Raw genomic sequence first — 22,316 nt, 5'->3', positions numbered from 1 at the left:
AAGGGCCTTGTCAGGTGTCGCACTATGAAAGAGCAAGAGGTATTAAATACCTGGAAATGTTACACTGACATATAATTTAGTATGCATTCCTACATGTGCCTCTTCATACGTTGACACATATTGGAATAAGGGCCAGCTCACACCACAGAAACGCAGTCCAGATGCTTTTCTGCATGCGCGTTTTTGGTGCGTTTTGATGCAGTCCAGTGCTTTTTTTATCCCTTTTTTTCTTAACCACTTCAGGACTGGAAGGGTTTGCCCCCTTAATGACCAGGTTTTTTTTTTTTTTGGCACTGTGTTATTTTAACCAAAAATTGCGCAGTCGTGTGACGTTGTACCCAAATAAAATTGATGTCCTTTTTTTCCCACAAATAGAGCTTTCTTTTGATGGTATTTGATCACCTGTGCAATTTTTATTTTTTGAACTACAAAAAAAAGGAAAAGTGACAATTCGGAAAAAAAAAACGGAAAATTCCTATCATACTTACCGTAATTTTCCTTTCCTGATAGTCTCCATGGCAGCCTACGTGTGGGTTAACCCCGCCTCCACTCCAAGGGTATAGGACCCCCCTCCCATAAATTTCAGCTCTCAGGTACAGCAGGTGTTCCATATCTTAGCCGAATCCAAGACGAGAGGGTGGGTACTCCGGCTGCCATGGAGACTATCAGGAAAGGAAAATTACGGTAAGTATGATAGGAATTTTCCGTTTTCCTGTCTGTCTCCATGGCAGCCTACGTGTGGGAAATAACTAGCTCACTCCACACGGGTGGGAATGCTTTAGCAAAGAACATTTTAATTCATGCTATTTGCAGACAAAACAGTCAAACCAAAATTAACTGAGGACAGAGAAGCAGGCTCTACACAATAGTGGGTCATAAAAGTATTGACTGATGACCACGAAGCCGCTCTGCAAATCACATCTGGAGCCACGTGCCGCGAAGCCGCCCAGGAAGTAGAGATACTCCTTGTAGAGTGCGCCGTCACCGCCTCCAGAGGAGCCAGCCCCTCAGCTCTATAGGCCTGTTGGATAGCTGCCACTATCCATGAAGCGATAGTCCTAGATGAAGCAGGTTTACCTCTGTTCTTTCCCCAGAACAGGACAAAGAGGTTGTCAGACTGCCTGAATGGTGCAGTTGCTTGAAGATAGGCTTTTAAGGATTCTCCTACATCCAACGGATGAGGATTGGACTCATTAGATGAACGGAAAGTAGGCAGGACAATCTCCTGATTCTGGTGAAACACTGAGGTGACTTTCGGATTTGAATTCAGCCTGGGTATCAGTACTACCCGATCCGGGAAAAAAGTCAAGAATGGTTCTTTACATCCGAGAGAACTTAATTCAGAGACCCTTTTAGCCGAAGTAATGGCTACCAGGAAGACAGTTCGGATGGTCAGGTCCTTGATAGAAGAAGAGGAATCTATGCCCGATTTGGGGAGGGCATTTAGGACAAGAGGTAGATCCCATTTCAGGAACCTAGGTCTTCTCTGAGGATTGAGCCTGATTGCTCCCTTGAAAAATTGTTGAATTAGTGGGTGTTGGGCCCACATGACCCCGGAGAAGGCCGATAAGGCTGAAACTTGAACTCTAAGAGTTGCCACTGAAAGGGGCATATCCAGACCAGCCTGAAGAAAACTTAGTATTTCTTGAATCCCAGGGACTGAGGAAGACATACCTTCAGGATATGCAGACTCCATGAATCTTGCCCAGATTCTACAGTATACTTTATTAGTACTTGGTCGTCTAGCATTCATCAAGGTGGAAATGGCTGTAGATGGGCAGCCGAGCGATTCCAACCTTTCCCTCTCAAGAACCAGACCGTCAACCGGAGAATTGCAGGACAGGGGTGCACTGATGTTCCCTGAAGAAGCAAGTCTGGTCTGAGGGGAAGACGGACCGGGTCCCGGTAACTCAGTTGTAGGAGTAGCGGAAACCATGGCCTGTTCGGCCAGAAAGGCGCCACCATCTCTATCTCCACATCTTCCGCTTGAAGTCTTTGCAGGAATTTGAGAATGATGGGTAATGGAGGAAAGGCGTAAGCCCTGCTGAACTCCCACCTGTCGGTTAGTGCATCTGTCCCGTAAGCTTGAGGACACTTGCCTCTCGTGACATACTTCTCCAACTTGTGGTTGCAAGGGGAGGCGAACAGATCGACTTCGGGAGATACTCCCAACGACAGAATCCATTTGAACGACTCCACATGGAGCGACCATTCGTTGTGGTTCAACTGGACCCTGGACAGAAAATCCGCTTGAACATTCTGTGAACCTGGGATGTAAACTGCCGAGATGTTTACTAGGTGAGTCTGGGCCCAGGACATGATCGGGTCTAATTCTCGTAGCAGAGAGAGACTCCGTGTCCCACCTTGTCTCTTCACATAAGACACTGCCGTGGTGTTGTCCATCCGAATCATTACAGATTTCCCCTCTAGCAGGTGTTGGAAAGATCGAAGACCCTGGTAGGCTGCTCGGAGTTCCAGTATATTGGAGACTGGAGTGTGTCTCTGAAAAGACCATCTCCCCTGTGTCATCTCTGTCAGACAATGAGCCCCCCAACCTGAGTTGCTGGCGTCTGTTGTGATTATAGTCCATGAGACTGGAACCAGAGAATGACAGTTGAGCAGATTCCTGCGTTGCAGCCACCAAAGAAGACTGTATCTCATGCTGGAGGAGATATGAATGTACTGATCTTTCTCTTCTGTGTTCCATTGTTGTAGGAACCCTTTTTGGAAGGGCCTCATATGCCAGAGAGCCCATTTGACCATTGGAGCCGTGGACACCATGGTGCCAATGATTTTGAGGCATTGAGAGGCTTTCAGCCGAGGAGAGGAAAGAGCCGGAAGGATTCTCTCCCTCACTACCGGTATCTTCTCTAATGGGAGAGAGATTGAATTCTCGACGGTGTCGAATTGCGCCCCAAGATAGACTAGGCGCTGAGTGGGCTCCAGCTGACTCTTTTGTAGGTTTAGCAGCCAGCCAAACTCTTTGAGGGTCGATATGACCTGATCTCTGTGTGCCAATAACTGATCCTTTTCTTGAGACAGAAGCAGAAGATCGTCTAAGTAATGATGTAGACGTATACCTTTCAATCTTACGAAGGCTACCACTGCTAGAAGAACTTTGGTGAATACTCTGGGTGAGGTAGACAGGCCGAAGGGTAGGCAAATGAATTGCAGATGCTGATTCTGAACACAGAAGCGAAGATATTTGTGGAAGTCGGTTGCCACAGGTACATGAAAATACGCATCCTTTAAATCTATTGAGGCGAGCCAATCTCCCGGCAGTACTGCCCTTTGAATAGTTGAGAGTGTTTCCATCTTGAATTTTTCGTTCTTTATGAACTTGTTCAGGTATGTGAGATCTATAACAGGTCTCCAGGCCCCGTTCTTCTTCTGGACTAAGAAGAGGGGTGAGTAAACCCCTTGAAATTTTTCTTGTTCCGGAACCGGAGCTACCGCTCCTTGAGCCACCAAAGCGTCTACATAGGCGAGCAAGACTTCTCTTCTCTCTTCTAGACAGGGTAAATGAGTTGAGATGAATCTTGGAACTGGATCTGCCAGAAATGACCATCTGTGGCCTGTAGAGACCGTCCTGACGGTCCAAAAGTCCGTGATTGAGGCCGCCCAGACATGCTGAAAATGGAGAAGACGTGCCCCCACCTGACATGCCTGGACGGGCCCAATCTCAAAAAGATTTAGTGGAATCTTGTCCAGCAGGCGCTGGATTTTTTGATGACCTCCGAGTAGAGGATTGACCACCTCTCCAGTTTCTTCGGAAATCTCTATTAGGCTTGTAAGAGCGTGCATCTCTTGATCTCTCCGTGTATTGCCTCCTAGGTTGAGGCTTCTTCTGACCAAATAGTCGTCTGTCCTGCGGGAGGAAACCTGACTTTCCGCCAGTAGCCTTGGCAATGGCGCTGTCTAGTTTGTTTCCAAAAAGGGAAGTACCCTCAAAAGGGATCTTACACCATGCCTGTTTAGAAGCTGGATCTGCAATCCACGGGCGAAGCCACAAGGCCCTCTTTGCTGTTACTGAGGATAGCATCGATCTGGACAGAAGACGCAGAACATCAATAGATGCTTCTCCTAAAAACACTGAAGCCAGCTTGAGTTTGTGAATAGGGGAACTTTCTACGGCTTCTTCCGAGAGACTTCCAAGTTTGGATTCTATATCTGAAACCCAGACTTCCATGGCTTTAGACATTGTTGCTAATGCCATCACAGGTTTGCAGGCCGCGCCGGCCGTCACAAAGATCCTCTTTAGGTCCAGATCTATCTTCCTATCCAAAGGGTCTTTGAAAGAGACCGCGTCATCTAGTGGCAAAGTGACATGCTTTGCTAATCTTGTAACTGCCGCATCCACAAGAGGAGCAGATTCCAGACGGGCGACATCTTCAGGTTTAAAGGGATATAATTTCCCAAGTTTGGAGGATAAGGAAGACTTACTATCCCCTTTACTCCATTCTTCAGTAATCACCTCTTGTAATTCAGAGAGGGAAGGGAAGTTGATACGCTCCTTACCAAGGTGCTTGAAGAACTTCCGCTGCTTTTTCTGAGGAGACACAGGATCCTCCCATCTGAGAGCTTCTTTAATGGCTCTGATCAGGGGTGAAACTAGAGCGAAATCAAAGCCGCCTACAGCCCCTTCTTCTTCCGAATCACTGTCAGATGACTTTGCAGAAGTAATACTCGGTTGAGAGGGGCCTTGATCTTCCTGCACTTCCGCTGGAGAACTGGATGTGGTGGGACCAAGTGGTGGGACTGTACCCCATTCTTTCAGGGACTGTTGTACTATTCTCTTCACTAGAGATTCCAATCCTTGATCCTTTTGCCCCCTCTCACCGGCTGCATGAGCAAAACATGGCTCACATAGGGACTTGTCCTCCGGGACATGCGCCCCACAACCCCAACAGGCTCTCTGGTGTGTGCGGTGACTCTGGTATCGTGTATGGTGTCTGGGGGAGGAATTAGAGCGTCTCCCTTGCTGCCTACTCCCTGATGGAGATTCACGGCGTTTAGATCTGGAGGATGAACTCCCACGAGGTCTGACAGGGTCTCTTTCTTATGGTAAATCAGGCCTGGAAGAGCTGATAGAAAAAAAGAGAAAATCGGGGAGACACTGGATTTAGCCATGACCTAGGGACCAGCAAGCCCTCCCCGCCCCCCCCTCTGAAAAATGCCAGCACCCACCTGTTGTGAGAGGGCTGGCCACAGGAGGGCGGTGACGCAGGATCCATACTTCAGGCCAAACAACCAGACTGATAAAGAAAGGTAATACATATCAGACACCATGTCAGTGATACATTGTGAGGTGACAACCCTCCGCCCCCCCCCCCCCCCCCCTCTGCAGTTAAGTCTCCATTGCACATACCTGTAGCAAGGAATCCAGAGACACTGGGAAGCTGCCGCAACGCCCACAGTACATTCCCAAAGTACAGGGGAATCGTCAGCTGTTTAAATCTCCCGCCGGAATGACGTCAGCGGTGATGCGGCCACGATCGCTAATGCGCATGTGCGAACCAAGCCTCGACTTCGCTCGCGGCGCACTGCGCATGCGCGGGACCACAAAGCATCTACCGATTGGACGCTAGAAGCAGAGGAGGAAGAGGAAGGGCTTGTTGGAACGCAGGAAGGGTTTGCTGGAACGCAGGAAGCGTTCCAGCGCCATTGGGCCAATACAAACAAATTGTACAGTGATAGGAAAAGAGACAAACAAAGTGTACATAAATAACAAATACCGCTGCCATGAAGGAAAGCAATGCGAATCTTCAGACCCATGTCAGAGAATGCCGATCAAGCTTCAGTCAACCGCAGAGAGCAGGGGATTTTAAATGTCACTCACTCGCCCGTGGCTGGGCTCTGGACATGCAGACACCATCCAAAGTATCCTAAGGTAAGCTGGACGTAGCAAGACATCAGAAGTGTAGGTCCTTGGAGGAGGACAAAAAATGAACACCTGCTGTACCTGAGAGCTGAAATTTATGGGAGGGGGGTCCTATACCCTTGGAGTGGAGGCGGGGTTAACCCACACGTAGGCTGCCATGGAGACAGACAGGAAATATATTTTTCACATTTTGGTATCTAATGTCCCAAAAAAAAAAAATTTAAAAGTGAACATTTTTCCTCATTTTAGACCAATTTGTATTCTGCTACATATTTTTGGTAAAAAAAAAAAAATCCCAGTAAGCGTATTTTGATTGGGTTGCACAAAAGTTATCGTGTCTACAAACTAGGGGAAAGATTTATGTCATTTTTATTTATGTTTTACTAGTAATGGCGGGGATCTGAAATTTTTAGTGGGACTGCGACATTGCAGCGGACAGATTGGACACCTAACTGACTTTTTTTACTCTTTTGGGGGGGACCAGTGATATTACTACAGTAAAATATGCATTGTTACTGTAATAATGATACTGGCAGGGAAAATCTAGGGGTGAAAAATGGGTTAAGTGTGAGCCTAGGGGAGTGTTTTCTAACTGTTTGGGGGAGGGACTTGTGAAATGAATACAGAGACCTGGGATCCTATATAGAAGGATCACAGGTTCTCTGTGATCATTCCAGAGAGAAGAACAGTCAGTTGTGTTTACAACAGCTGACCGTCCCTCTCTCTCAGCGGGGAACGATCGTGGGTGCATGGTGACAATTGCGGCCGCTGGCTCTGTGCATCGGCATCCCCACTGCCTAGTGGGCGCTGGCGGCGTGCGCTTGTACCCCAGCAGCATGCGCGCGACCAATGTAGGACTACGTCGATTTGCACAGGAGAGGCTGCCTGCTGAAGTAAAGGTGCGGCGGGTGGTCTTAATGTGGTTAAAAAAGGACATGTGTGTTCCAGTGCGTTTTTGGAACATTCCAGTGCGTTTTTGATGCGTTTTACAGCGTTCCAGTACAGTTCAGTGCAAGAAAAATGCAGCATGTTCTACTTTTTTGGTTTTCTGGAACTGGAATGCACTGGAACTGCAAGCACTGGTGTGAACTATGCCATTTAAAACCATATAACCTACTATCCATGCGTTTTTTATGCAGAAAAAAACGCACTGGACTGCCTGTGGTGTGAACCTGCCCTAAGTGTGGTTTTTCTATGGACATTTTTTTCTGAGCCCTCATTGCACACCTATACTAAACTATATTAAAAAACACACATGACATTTTATTTTTCTCTGCTGTACAACAATGAAGGTGTCTATACATGTTTATGTTGTAGTTCAGTTGGTTGATGTGTGTTTTTTCTGATTCATTGCAATTAGGGTACATAGGAAATTACTGGACTCTCCCCCAAAACACATGAGCAATGTGCGTTTCTGTACATTACTTGTACAGGCGTGAATAGGCAGAAGGGATCCACAGCTATTTGTTGAAAAATCGCTTGTGTTTCCTCGCGGTTGCGGTTGCACGGTCACAGTAGCCCATTCAAATGAACATACCCGCTGAAAACACAGGGAAAAGGTCCCTGCGCCTTTTCAGAAAGCATGTGTGCAGGAAAACCGCACAGTGTGCGGGAGACTGCGCCACAGTTTCCAGTGTGTGGGAATGCCTTTAGGATCAATAATACCCCCATGCATCTCCTGAAATGCATTGCGGTTTTCTTCTGCGGGTGTGGAAGGCATGAGATCATGCGCCTCTCTACAGCCCGCACTAATGGGAACCTAGCCTGAGCGAGTTGTCTGCTGCAGATCGCATTATTTTGTTGCTGGGTTCTCCTCGCCAATAATTTGCTGCATTGTAAATAGTAATAAAACCTTTATCACATGGCATTTCATTATGGCATTTTCACCACCCGTATCGTTGTGATTATTAAAAAGGAATGACATTGTGAATTTTCACTTTGCTGATATATTGACAGTTTGGCTAAATTCATTGGTGTCAATGAGTGCCGGTTCACACATATGTGATGTCAGACATTGCATGTGATTCAAAGCGCACTGCCGTGCAAATCACATGCGATGTCTGTGCGATGCAAATTCAGTCATACAGATTGTATTGCTGAATTTCAGACCAAAGTCGCACAGGACCCTTTTTTTTGGTCCGCACCAGAATCGGATCACATGGGTGTTCACACCTATGAGATCCGATTCATGTCCGAATCAACAGTTCGCACTGTGATTATTTTTAAAGAGCAAACAGCAGCTTTTATTTTTAAAGCTTTTGTTAACCTAAAAAATAAAAAAATTAAAGCATGTTGTACAGCACAGTGCTTTACTGTGTAATTTGGCCCCTTCTATCACCTAAAATACCTGGCTGATCCTGCCTGGCTATGTCCTCCCCTCGGTAAACTGACCACGGTATACCATCGCTGCTGAGCCTCAACACTGTGGTCAGTATACGTGCCTCCGTCATTCGCAGCCCTTCTGTGCTCCTCTGTCCTCTCTCCCCTCTCCCTCCCTCCCTGTCTGCTCCTGTGTCAGTGCCCCCCCCCCCCCCTGCTGCTGTAGTTTCATTTAAAGTTTCATATCCTGTCTACAGTCTGTTTAATAATCCTGTGTGCCCCTATGTCTGTGTTTTATAAAAATACAGAAATTAATTCTTTACAAGTTTTCAGAGCGCCACTCGTCGCTCACGTGACCCACCGCCTCTCTCCTCCCCACCCCCTCTCTCCTCCCCACCCCCTCCCCTCCTGACCGACATCAGTGAGGAATCCTTGGCCCCACCCGCTGCAGGCAGCTGTCAGATGGGGAGAGGAGAGAGCCAACGGGTCACGTGAGCGGCGCTCGGCCCTCTGAAAACTGGTAAAGAACGGCTTACTTTTTTAAAATACATACACAGGCACACAGGGTTATTAAACAGACCAGAAAGGATGGTATAAGGTAGCATATCAACCACTTGAAAAGGGAAGTTGAGATTCCAGGGGGAGGGCATTTGCCCCCCCTTGACCCCACCTGTGGACGCCCATGGCACAGCGGGAGGGATTCCCCAATCACCACTGACTGTGTTAATGAGGGAATTGTGCGATTTTCTTTGCTTCAGCCCGTGGTTGAAGAAAAAAATAATAAATAATGTATGAACAGCTTATAGGCTAGTACACACTATTCGTTTTTTTTTTTCCGTTCAACAAAGCAGGGCTAAAAAAAAAAATAAATTACAGCTCCGGAGGAGCCACTATACTAACCATTCTATGTTAGTACAGCAATCTCCCTTGCTATTGTGTTCTGACAGCGGGGTGGCCTCCCCCACCAGAACATTCCGGTCAGCGCTCTCAGCCATTGGCTGAGAGTGCTGATCGGGAGTCGATCGGGAGACCTTTTTCGGTCATGCCTCATCGATCGGCTGCAGTACACACGGGCCGAATGTGTGCTGGTTTCTATTGAACTGACAGCGTCTGCCTGACATTCAGCCTGTGTGTACTGGGCTTAAAGTGTTACTAAACCCAGGAGCCTGAATTCACTATATCTGGTCTCCCACAGTACACAGAATATGGAAATGCAATAGTTTTAGTCAATTTAAATTGCTAAATGCCTTTTCTCATTAGCAGTATATATAGAAGTCTTGTGACTTCTATCAGTGTCTGGTAAAAACTTGTAGGAGTTTTCATTCTCCTCTGACTGTCCTATGAGGCTGCAGGACCCCTGACCCTTTGTCTTAACAGTGCTGATTGGCCCTGTGCTGATCACATGCACCCTCCCAAAAAAAAAAAAAAAAAAAAACTCTCTAGCAATACACACCAAACTGAGCATGTGCAGAGTGACTCCAAGGCTCTGTATTATCAGGAGATGGATTGGGGGTAGTGGAAGAAAGGGAGGATCAGAGAAGACAGGATCAAACAGCCTTTTTGCACAATGCAAGGGATTAACCCTTTAAGTTCCACAGTGAGTATAACAAGCATGCTTTACTGCATATACAGACTGATTTTACTGTTGTGGGTTTACTAACACTGTAAGGATGAAATTTGCTGTAAATGGCTCATGTACTAGGATTAAGCCTCGTACACGCAATAAAATTATCGGACGAATGATTGTCTGCTTCTTTTTTTTTTCGCATGCTAATCTCATATTGAAAACCAATAAGTTTCTAAAGTTAGGAAAATTCTCGTACGACAGAATTCAACTTCGGAAGTGATATATTGTATTGTATTGTATTGTATTGTATTCTTTTCTTTTCTGATAGAAAACATGCGTGATAAAAAAAACTAGATTTTTTTCTGATAAAAAACATGATTTTTTCCGTACAAACACTATACTAATTACAGGAAAATCATTTGTTCTGTTATTGTACGAGAAAAAAATGTTGTGCCTGTCCCTTCGGATATTTTCCGCATGAAATGTTGTGATCGGCTCTTGAAAGCTGTGTACTAATAAATAGATTATCAGGCGATCACTCCGAATGTGTTTTTTTTTTTTTTTTGTCCAATATTCTCATTGTGTGTACTTGCCATTAGGGAAGCTCCTTTCAAAAACCTTGGATTTGTTCTTGTGTTAAAAACAGCCTCTAGTCTAGCAGCTGGGAATATGACAATAGAAACCAAGGAACTGGTTACAGTAAAGCTGGCCATACACTAGTAGAATTTTGTCAGAAAATCTTTTATATGAATGTTTGTTTGATTTTTCAATCATTAGTCGTGATGAGAATATTCAAAGGGAAAGTTTTTCTCAAACGGGCAAATTCCTAACAGTCAGGGCTGGCCCTATCATGGGTCCCACTGGGTCCATTGGACCCAGGCGGCACTTTGGGAGAGGCAGCAAATTGACCCCCAAGGGTTTTTTTTCTAGTGTCATCAGTTTGCGGCGCCTTTACGGGCGGCATTTCCCCATCTCATACTCCCCCGGCAGTGCAAACTGATGAGTATGAGAAGGCGAAGCGTCTCCTCCTGGGAACTTCTTACATGTAATAGTGCTGTGGGCAGTGCTTTAAGTGGCCCAAAAGAAGTGCCGGTACTCTATTATAGCCTATAAATTCCGACCCCCCCCCACCCCACATCAGGGTCCCCACAGAGCACCCCCCCCCTGGCCTGGGCTGGGACTCCGGAGCAGGGGGACTCACTGGTGGTGACTGGTCTGGCTCTGGAGTGGGAAATATTCTTGGGGGGACAATTGAGGGCGCAGATGTCCAAAATGAGCGTACTGGTACGCTAAGGCGCACGAGAGGTGGCGGTATGCTCAAGAGCCATATTTGGAAGTGGCGGTACTGAGTACCAGTGCATACCGGCCCACTTAAAGCACTGGGTGTGGGCAATGTCAGACATCAGCGCACTCCATCTCACACAGGGCAGGCTGGATCTTCTAGGGCGTTGGCCGCGGCAGACACAGGAGTGTAAGGAGGACTTAGGACAGACAGTGGGTGTTTGGTGGACCAGTCTGGTGGTGAGTTATGGAAAACGATAACAGTATATATAATATATTCGAAATGTTATATTTATATAAAATAATGGATGTGGGGGCCCTTTGGAGGGCATGAATTTTTTTTTTTTTTGTGGAGGGGGGCAGCATTTCATTCTTGGACCCAGGCGGCACAATTTTGGGGCCAGCCCTGCTAACAATGTATGTAGTTTTGATTCAGGAAAGATCATTCACTCTAAAATTAAGTGCTGGTCCACACTAGCGCGACTTGTCAGGTGACTTGTCAGCCTGACAAGTCGCGCTCCCTGGCGGTCCATTGACCGCTACAGGACCCGTTCTAATAGGAGCGACACAAGTCACTCCGACTTAGAAAAAGGGTCCTGTACTACTTCGGGGCGACCTTGGAGCGACTTGCATAGACTTCCATTATGTGAAGTCCCTGCAAGTCGCGCCGAAGTTGTGGTGCATGGTAATGCACAAGTCACCCCCGAAGTAGTAAGGAGTCGTGTCGCCCCAGTGTGAACCGACTCTAAATGTTACAAAACAAATTAAACTGACAATTATCAAATCATCGAATGAACTGATCAGAATTTTCATAAGAATGTTTATACGAGCATTCCTTCACAAATCTACTAATGGCCGACTCAAAGAGTAAGCAGTATTTGTCAACTTTGTACCACGAGGAACCCTTTAAACAGTGAACTGGTAAGACAAATATTACTTCTACAGGTGACAGTACATTGGGGTGATCAGTAAGTTGCAGAACCTTTTAAATAAAAGAAAAAAAAAAAGTATTTGACTTCCCGACAGAATTAGTTTGCAACACTCCCCTGCTCTTTACAGCAGTAAGAATTGAATGAACATAATAATTGTGGCCAGAAAAGAAACACTGACTATGAATATCGTGGTGTCCCCTTGCAGGAGTTGTCAGTGCAAGTGTCCCAGTTTATTGGGGGGTCAATGGAAAAATTCCCTCTCACATTAGTGGTCACAGGGGGGAAAGCACCTATACATTGGTGATCAGGGTTGAAGTAACCCTTTACACTGGACATCAGTGGGAAGTTGCCCCCTACATTAGTGGTCATTGTGGATGTAAAAAAAAATCTGCCACAGCTCAAGGAACCCCTAGCACTCTCTGGATGAATCCTACAGTTCCATGAAGTCCTGCTTGAGAAAGCCAGAATTAGAGTAAGGGATTATATTGTGGTTAGGGTTAGTGTAGGATTTGGAGTTGGGATAAGTGGGTTTAGAATTAGGGGTAGTGTTGGGGTTACAGTAAGGGATAGTGTTTGGGTTGGTGTTGGGTTTAAAGTTAGGGTTAGTGATGGTATTAGAGTTAAGGGAGGTGTTGGGGTTAGAGTTAGGGTTGGTATTAGGGTTAGAGTTAGGGGTAGTGTTGGGGTTAGAGTTTGGGTTGGTGTTGGGTTTAAAGTTAGGGTTAGTGTTGGTATTACAGTTAAGGGTAGTGTTGGGGTTAGAATTAGGGTTGGCATTAGGGTTAGAGTTAGGGGTAGTGTTGGGGTTAGAGTTTGGGTTGGTGTTGGGTTTAAAGTTAGGGTTAGTGATGGTATTAGAGTTAAGGGAGGTGTTGGGGTTAGAATTAGGGTTGGTATTAGGGTTAGAGTTAGGGGTAGTGTTGGGGTTAGAGTTTGGGTTGGTGTTGGGTTTAAAGTTAGTGTTAGTGTTGGTATTACAGTTAAGGGTAGTGTTGGGGTTAGAATTAGGGTTGGCATTAGGGTTAGAGTTAGGGGTAGTGTTGGGGTTAGAGTTTGGGTTGGTGTTGGGTTTAAAGTTAGGGTTAGTGATTGTATTAGAGTTAAGGGAGGTGTTGGGGTTAGAGTTAGGGTTGGCATTAGGGTTAGAGTTAGGGGTAGTGTTGGGGTTAGAGTTTGGGTTGGTGTTGGGTTTAAAGTTAGGGTTAGTGTTGGTATTACAGTTAAGGGTAGTGTTGGGGTTAGAATTAGGGTTGGCATTAGGGTTAGAGTTAGGGCTAGTGTTGGGGTTAGAGTTTGGGTTGGTGTTGGGTTTAAAGTTAGGGTTAGTGTTGGTATTAGATTTAAGGGTAGTGTTGGGGTTAGAATTAGGGTTGGCATTAGGGTTAGAGTTTGGGTAGCGTTGGGGTTAGAGTTTGGGTTGGTGTTGGGTTTAAAGTTAGGGTTAGTGTTGGTATCACAGTTAAGGGTAGTGTTATGGTTAGAATTAGGGTTGGCATTAGGGTTAGAGTTAGGGGTAGTGTTGGGGTTAGAGTTTGGGTTGGTGTTGGGTTTAAAGTTAGGGTTAGTGTTGGCATTAGGGTTAGAGTTAGGGGTAGGTAGTGTTGGGGTTAGAGTTTGGGTTGGTGTTGGGTTTAAAGTTAGGATTAGTGTTGGTATTAGAGTTAGGGGTAATATTGAGGTTAGAGTTAGGGTTAGTGTTGGTATTAGAGTTAGGGGTAATATTGAAGTTAGAGTTAAGGTTAGCATTAGGATTAGAGTTAGGGGTAGTGTTGGGTTTAGAGTTAGGGATAATGTGTTTAGAATTAGTGCCAGGTTTGGAATTAAATCTAGAGTTGAGCATTCATCTTAGGGTTAGAGTTATTGTTGGGGGTAGAGTTAGGGTACACATTGCAACTGGAATTAGGGTTAGTGTTGAGTTTAGAGTTGGGGTTTGGGGTAACAATGGGGTTAGAGTTGGGGTTTATGTTGGGTTTAGAGTAAGGGTTAGTTTTATCATTATCTCAGGGCTGACATGGTGATTTTTTTTTCTATCTAAGCAGTCCACATAGAGGCTAATTTCTTTTACACAGGATTTATTGAAGGTTTTTCTTTTTTTGTACAGAGAAATAAACATAGACTGCATAAAAAAGGCAATAACTGTATGAAATGACACAAATAACAACATAGTAAAACAAGTCACAAAACAAGGTATTTTTTAGTAGCAAAGGCATAAAAAAATAACCACAATTAGCAGCAAGGTGGCCAAGGTAGGGCCGTAAAGAGTCCCAACACATAGAGACTAATTTTAAATGAGTTCACAAAGGCTAAATCTGCTGCAAGATAATTTTCAGACAAATGATATAATAGTAACTAAAGCGTGGTAAAGTAGCTATTGGAATAAGACGCAGGCACCTAATGCCACCAATTTTGACAAGGAATACCCTGGCAAAATCTTATGCTGGCTCATCCTATGGTGACAACAATCCCTCAGGTTACATATACAACAGGAGATCATCACCAGTCTTGCCTGAATTTTGCCAACGCAGGAGTAGATACTACAACTCATCACAAAGCATTCAGTGAGAGCACTGGGGTATATGATATAACTATATACAGTAAATATATAATAATAATAGTGTGTAACTGTGGTTAGAATGTAAGCTCCTCTGGTGTAGAGACGGATGTGACTGGCTCAGTGTTCTCTGTACAGCACTTCAGAATATGTCAGGGCTATATAAATGTATAATAATATTGTGTGATGGTGGTGAGACATTAGAATGTAAGCTCCTCCAGTGCAGAGGCTGATGTTACTGGCTCAGTTTTCTCTGTATGTCACTGCAGAATATGCCAGGGCTATATACAGTAAATGTGTAATAATAATAGTGTATGACATTAGAATGTAAGCTCTTGTGTTGCAAAGTTATGAGAATGTCTGAGTGTTCTCTGTACAGCACTGAACAATAGATCAGAGCTATTTAAATGTAATATTAATGCCCCCCCCCCCCATGATGGCTGATTCAAGTGTGTTGGTTAAACAGAGTATGTCAGAGTTATATAAATGGATAATAATTTTAGCGTGTGACTATGGTAGGACATTAGAATGTAAGCTCCTCTGGTGCAGAGTTTTGTGAATGGCTGGGTGTTTCCTGTTCAACACTGCACAATATGCCAGGGTTATATAAACATTTATTAATAACATCAATAATAATAAGACTGTGGTAGGCAGGGCCAGGACAAGGGGTGGGCAGGAGGGATGGCTGCCCTGGGCACAATAGTTTATTGCAGGGATGGCCCTGCCCCTATATAATAAAATACTCTGTTGCTTAATTTAATTAACACCAGTGCTGGGTGATACCCCACTTCCTAGGGGGGTATTGTGATGAATGATATTAAGTGCTAATTGTGCAGACCAAGTACAAATGGATACCAAATTCTCTAGTGCTAAGTGCTAGACAGTGGGGTGTCCAGTTACTCCTGGTGAAACGTAAATCAACCGGGTCCCGTGCAGGTGTTCCAGTGCGTTTACCTGTGGCCCCCCACTAGGTATTGCATTCACCACATGGAACTCCCCTTTCAACAGGGGTGCAGGCTGTGTATACTCAGTTTCTGGTCCTGCTTGCAAAGGGTCCCTTTTTTGGATATCCAGGGTGTCTGTTGCCTCAGTAGCTTTAAGTCCCCCTCGGCATCTACTGGGTCTGGCAGGCTCAAAATAAAAACAAAGGATTCCCCATAGTGTAGTATTTCAAGACTAGGAAAAAAGTGCAGATAAATTCACAGTTAGAAGTATGAAGTTCACAGTTCAGCGGGGATAGCCGGAACGCTTCCGCGTTCCACGGACCGGATCCCCTAACCGGAAGTGACGTGTGACGCTATACTCCGCCCTATGCATTTCGTTTCACGTTTCGTCACTTCGTACTTCTAACTGTGAGTTTATCTACACTTTTTGCCTAATCTTGAAATACTACATTATGGGGAATCCTTTGTTTTTATTTTGAGCCTGCCAGACCCAGTAGATGCCGAGGGATATCCAAAAAAGGGACCCTTTGCAAGCAGGACCAGAAACTGAGTATATCAATTTTGATAAGTATCTGATTCACATATTATAAATTGAGCAGCAGCACTTGCACAAAGCATGCAGCACTTTCTTAGGGGTATCAATAGACACCCAGCAAGCTGACACTTTCTCTCCACTTAGCACGGTGCACTGTCATATAATCTTTGTATTATTGTTTATGTTTACTACAACATGGTGATTGGTGGATTATGTATCTAAACAATCTCAGTTTATACATACACACAATCTGTGCACCAAGTCACTTTACTCCCATTCCCCTTGAGCAGATAGCGCCACATACCAACCCCTCACTGTACTTATCTTTGTACCCCTAATACCTCGGGGGTAGGTTGGTGGCAGCTTACACCTGACTAATTTACCTAGGCCCTCCATAGCGCTGGTTACACCCGGTTTTTACCTGACTGGCTCAGTGTTCATTGTACAGCACTGCAGAATATGCCAGGACTATATAAATGCCTAATAATGTATGACTGTAATAGGGACAGTAGAGTGTAAGCTCCTCTGGTGCAGAGTTTTGCGACTTGCTCAGTTTTCTCTGTACAGCACTAAGGAATATGTCAGAGTTACTGTATATAAATGTATAATAAAACTGACTATGGTAGGACATTAGAATGTAAGCTCCACTGGTGCAGAGTTATGAGAATGGCTGAGTGTTCCGTGCAACACCGCACAATATGTCACAGTTATTTAAATATGTATTATTATTATTAATAATAATCATATGACTGGTAGGACATTAGAATGTAAGATCCTCTAGTACAGAGTTATGTAGTGGCTGAGTGTTCCCTGTGCAACACTGCACACTATGTCAGAGCTATATAAACCTTTATTATATTTACTATTATTAATAATAATAATAATATTATTAGTAATAATAATATGACTGTGGTAGGACATTAGAGTGTAAGCTCCTCTAATGCAGAGACTGATGTGACTGGCTTGGTGTTCTCTGTACAACACTGCATAATATGTCAGAGCTATATAAATATATACAAAAATAATAATGGAATCTACCTATACATTAGAACAACAATAATAATAATAATAATAGTAACATAATCTACCTATACATTACAATAATAATTTTAGAATCTGCCTATACATCACAATAATAATATCATAATCTACCTATACATTACAATAATAATAATAGAATATGCCTATACATTACAATAATAATAATCATAGAATCTGTCTATACATTACAATAATAATAGAATTTGCCTATATGTTTCAATAATAATAATAATAGAATCTGCCTATATATTACAATAATAATAATAATAATAGAATTGGCCTATACATTACAATAATATCAATAATATAATCTGTCTGTACATTACAATGATATTAATAATATAATCTCCCTATACATTACATTAATAATATATTCTGCCTATACCTTACAATAATAATAATAATATAATAATAATAATAATAATATAATCTGCCTATACATTACAATAATAATAATAATAATAATAATAATAATAATAATAATAATAATAATAATAATAATAATATAATCTGCCTATATATTACAATAATAATAATAATAATAATAATGATAATAGAATCTGACTATACATTACAATATGAATAATAGAATCTGCCTGTACATTAGAATAATATAATCTGCCTATACATTGCATAATTAATAATAATAATATTAGAATCTGCCTATACATTGCAATAATAATAGTAGTAATAGAATCTGCCTATATATTACAATAATAATAATGATATAATCTGCCTATACATTACATTAATAACAATAATAACATTATAATCTGCCTATACATTACAACAATAATAATAATATAATAATCTGCCTATACATTACAACAATAATAATAATATAATAATCTGCCTATACATTAGAATAATAATATTATAATCTGCCTATACATTACAATAATAATAATAATATAATAATCTGCCTATACATTACATTAATATTATAATCTGCCTATACATTACAATAATAATAATAATATAATAATCTGCCTATACATTACAATAATAATAATAATATAATAATCTGCCTATACATTACAACAATAATAATAATATAATAATCTGCCTATACATTACAACAATAATAATAATATAATAATCTGCCTATACATTAGAATAATAATAATAATATTATAATCTGCCTATACATTACAATAATAATAATAATATAATAATCTGCCTATACATTACATTAATATTATAATCTGCCTATACATTACAATAATAATAATAATATAATAATCTGCCTATACATTACAATAATAATAATAATATAATAATCTGCCTATACATTACATTAATATTATAATCTGCCTATACATTACAATAATAATAATAATATAATAATCTGCCTATACATTACAATAATAATAATAATATAATAATCTGCCTATACATTACAATAATAATAATAATATAATAATCTGCCTATACATTAGAATAATAATAATATTATAATCTGCCTATACATTAGAATAATAATAATAATATAATAATCTGCCTATACATTACAATAATAATAATAATATAATAATCTGCCTATACATTAGGATAATAACTGTCTATAGAGATGGGATTATGATGTAATGATGATTATTTGTTACATTGTATGAGCAATGATTGGATACATTGTAGGTGTGCAGTGTGCCCCAGCACCCCGGATGTGTCACCTCTTGTTAATAATCATATGATGCCCCCCCATGATGGCTGATTGAAGTGTGTTGGTTAAACAGAAGAGAGGAGGGGGGAGCCCTGACAGCCCAGCTCCCCCCCCCCCCCCCCCCTGCACGTCATCCATGAGATGGGCGTTTGATTGCTCTTCGGAGCAGAGAAGAAAAGGCTCCGGCTCTCTCCTCTCCTCTCCTCTCCTCCTCCTCCTCTGCCTTTTCTCTTCTAAACCCAACTTTTACCAAGCTCCCTGTTGGCTGTGTGCGGGGACCCTGCATGGGGGTGCAGAGGGGGGAGCTCCTAGGGGGCTGCAGTCTCTTCCCTACAGATTAGGTGCCAGGGACCCCCCCCCCCTCTTTTCCCTGCTATAGGGCCCAGCCTGTGCACCCTCTGAATGTAGGATCCCCCAGACATGGGGGTGCAGCTAGTGACTACCAGGGGAGCCCACTAAGCACCCCCCCAGCATGGCACAAGTCAATCCTGAGAAGCAGCTGTGACCCCCCCAGGACTGCACCAAGGATCTGCCATGAAGCTCTTCGTCTCCTGCCCCGGTGACCCCTGTGTGTGGAGGTAAGATTGGGCAATCAATGCCCTCCCTGCCCCCAACCCTAAAAAAATGCAGACCCCCCCCCCCTCCCCCTATTAACCCTTGCTGTCCTGGGATCAGCCTGTACAGGGGACATTGCAGCCATTGTGCAGTGACATGTTTGTAGAATACATGTTATATAAATATGATGTTGCTGTCTGTGGATGGGGGGTTGTTGTGTCCTAGAAGAAAATAGATTTGTACACAGAGCTTGCTGGGGATCTATTATGTAATGCCTTGGGGGGAGGGGAAGGGGCAGTTTTTAGGGTTAATCTGAACTGGGCTTGACTTTTGTAAGGAAGGATGGGGTGGGGAGAGGAGAGGTGCCTATTGTGTATCTACTATCTGCAAGAAATATTCTCCCAAAAATTGCTGCATCCCCCCCTTCCTGCAGGAAAAATGCTTAACCCTTGAGTGGCCCTGGTGGGGGAGGGGCATGCATGAAACTTGTAGCACTGAGGCCTCTTGCAGGGGATTAGACATTAACTGCCTTTATGGCTCTCATCAGGCTGGGCTGGTGGAAGATTCCAATGGCAACCTTTAATCGGATTGAAGTTAGTTTGATTTAACCCCTTCCAGGGCTTGCCAAGCCTCTTACTGCAAAGACCCCCCCCTCCCCCACAATGTAGAATGGGGAGGATGTTTTACCTTCCCCCCCCCCCCCCCCCATCTGTGGCCCATAACTTTAGGGCCTATGGCTTGTGAATGCTACCTCTGGACAACATTCAGGGTACCCCAGTAGAAGAGGGGAATAGGCAGCTGAAGGTGATTTTTATTGTTCAAACATAAACAGGCCCTCTTTTCTCTCTGTCTCTCTTGTCTGGGTGGAAATTCAGTACAGTAATCTGAACTGAACGGCTGGGAGCGGCGCCCTCTGCCGGCTTTGCGGCGTCAGAGCAGGTATCTGGGAGCTAAAATAGATTACAGGGCTATTCTATTCTAGGGGGAGAATGTGGGAAGGATGGCAAGCTGTGTTAATGGATGAGCTTCAGAGGATGCCTATGGATGGGGGTACAGGCATAGCATAAACATTACATCTATTTTATATAGATGTATGGGGGTATATAGATATATGGAGTCCACATATAGATGTATGGGGGAGGGGGTATATAGATGTATGGAGTCCACATATAGATGTATGGGGGAGGGGGGTATATAGATGTATGGAGTCCACATATAGATGTATGAGGGAGGGGGTATATAGATGTATGGAGTCCACATATAAATGTATGGGGGAGGGGTATATAGATGTATGGGGGAGGGGTATATAGATATATGGAGTCCACATATAGATGTATGGGGGAAGGGAGTATAGTATGGGGGAGGGATATATAGATGAATGGGGGAGGGGGGTATATAGATATATGGAGTCCACATATAGATGTATGGGGGAAGGGAGTATAGTATGGGGGAGGGATATATAGATGAATGGGGGAGGGGGGTATATAGATGTATGGAGTCCACATATAGATGTATGGGGGAGGGGAGTATATAGATGTATGGAGTCCACATATAGATGTATGAGGGAGGGGGTATATAGATGTATGGAGTCCGCATATAGATGTATGGGGGAGGGGGTATATAGATGTATGGAGTCCACATATAGATGTATGGGGGAGGGGGGTATATAGATATATGGAGTCCACATATAGATGTATGGGAGAGGGGGTATATAGATATATGGAGTCCACATATAGATGTATGGGGGAGGGGGTATATAGATATATGGAGTCCACATATAGATGTATGGGGGAGGGGGTATATAGATGTATGGGGGAGGGGTATATAGATGTATGGGGGAGGGGTATATAGATATATGGAGTCCACATATAGATGTATGGGGGAGTGCGGTATATAGATATATGGAGTCCACATATAGATGTATGGGGGAGGGGGTATATAGATATATGGAGTCCACATATAGATGTATGGGGGAGGGGGTATATAGATGTATGGGGGAGGGTTATATAGATGTATGGAGTCCACATATAGATGTGTGGGGGGTATATAGATATATGGAGTCCACATATAGATGTATAGGGGAGGGAGAGGTATATAGATATATGGAGTCCACATATAGATGTGTGGGGGGTATATAGATATATGGAGTCCACATATAGATGTATGGGGGAGGGGTATATAGATATATGGAGTCCACATATAGATGTGTGGGGGGTATATAGATATATGGAGTCCACATATAGATGTATGGGGGAGGGGAGTATATAGATATATGGAGTCCACATATAGATGTATGGGGGAGGGGAGTATATAGATGTACGGGGGAGAGGTATATAGATATATGGAGTCCACATATAGATGTATGGGGGAGAGGTATACAGTGTAGATAAATAGAGTCCACATATAGATCTATGGAGGAGGGAGAGGTATATAGATATATGGAGTCCACATATAGATGTATGGGGCGGGGTTATATAGATATATGGAGTCCACATATAGATGTATGGGGCGGGGGTATATAGATATATGGAGTCCACATATAGATGTATGGGAGAGGGGGTATATAGATATATGGAGTCCACATATAGATGTATGGGGGAGGGAGAGGTATATAGATATATAGAGTCCACATATAGATATATGGGGTATATAGATATATGGAGTCCACATATAGATGTATGGGGGAAGGGGGTATATAGATATATGGAGTCCACATATAGATGTATGGGGGAGGGAGAGGTATATAGATATATGGAGTCCACATATAGATGTATGGGGGAGGGGGTATATAGATATATGGAGTCCACATATAGATGTATGGGGAGGGGGTATATAGATATATGGAGTCCACATATAGATGTATGGGAGAGGGGGTATATAGATATATGGAGTCCACATATAGATGTATGGGGAGGGGGTATATAGATATATGGAGTCCACATATAGATGTATTGGGGAGAGGTGTATATAGATATATGGAGTCCACATATAGATATATGGAGTCCACATATATATGTATGGGGGAGGGGGTTATATAGATATATGGAGTC

The 22,316-nt window shown here is 43.2% G+C and overlaps 1 protein-coding gene across 3 annotated transcripts in view; it reads left to right on the top strand.

Annotated features, from left to right (window-relative positions):
• The first annotated feature begins 19,238 nt into the window (after positions 1-19,238).
• The window catches only part of HIPK2 (homeodomain interacting protein kinase 2), a 106,780-nt gene continuing 103,702 nt past the window's right edge, over positions 19,239-22,316 (top strand). For all 3 annotated transcript variants that reach the window (XM_082255253.1, XM_082255254.1, XM_082255252.1), the window contains exon 1: positions 19,239-19,289. The gene's annotated coding sequence lies outside the window, so the exon portion shown is untranslated. The remainder of the gene's footprint in view (positions 19,290-22,316) is intronic.

Source organism: Pelophylax lessonae, assembly GCF_965119305.1.
Source record: "Pelophylax lessonae genome assembly, chromosome: 4".
Lineage (NCBI taxonomy): Eukaryota > Metazoa > Chordata > Amphibia > Anura > Ranidae > Pelophylax > Pelophylax lessonae.
This window is presented reverse-complemented; position numbering and strand designations above follow the sequence as displayed.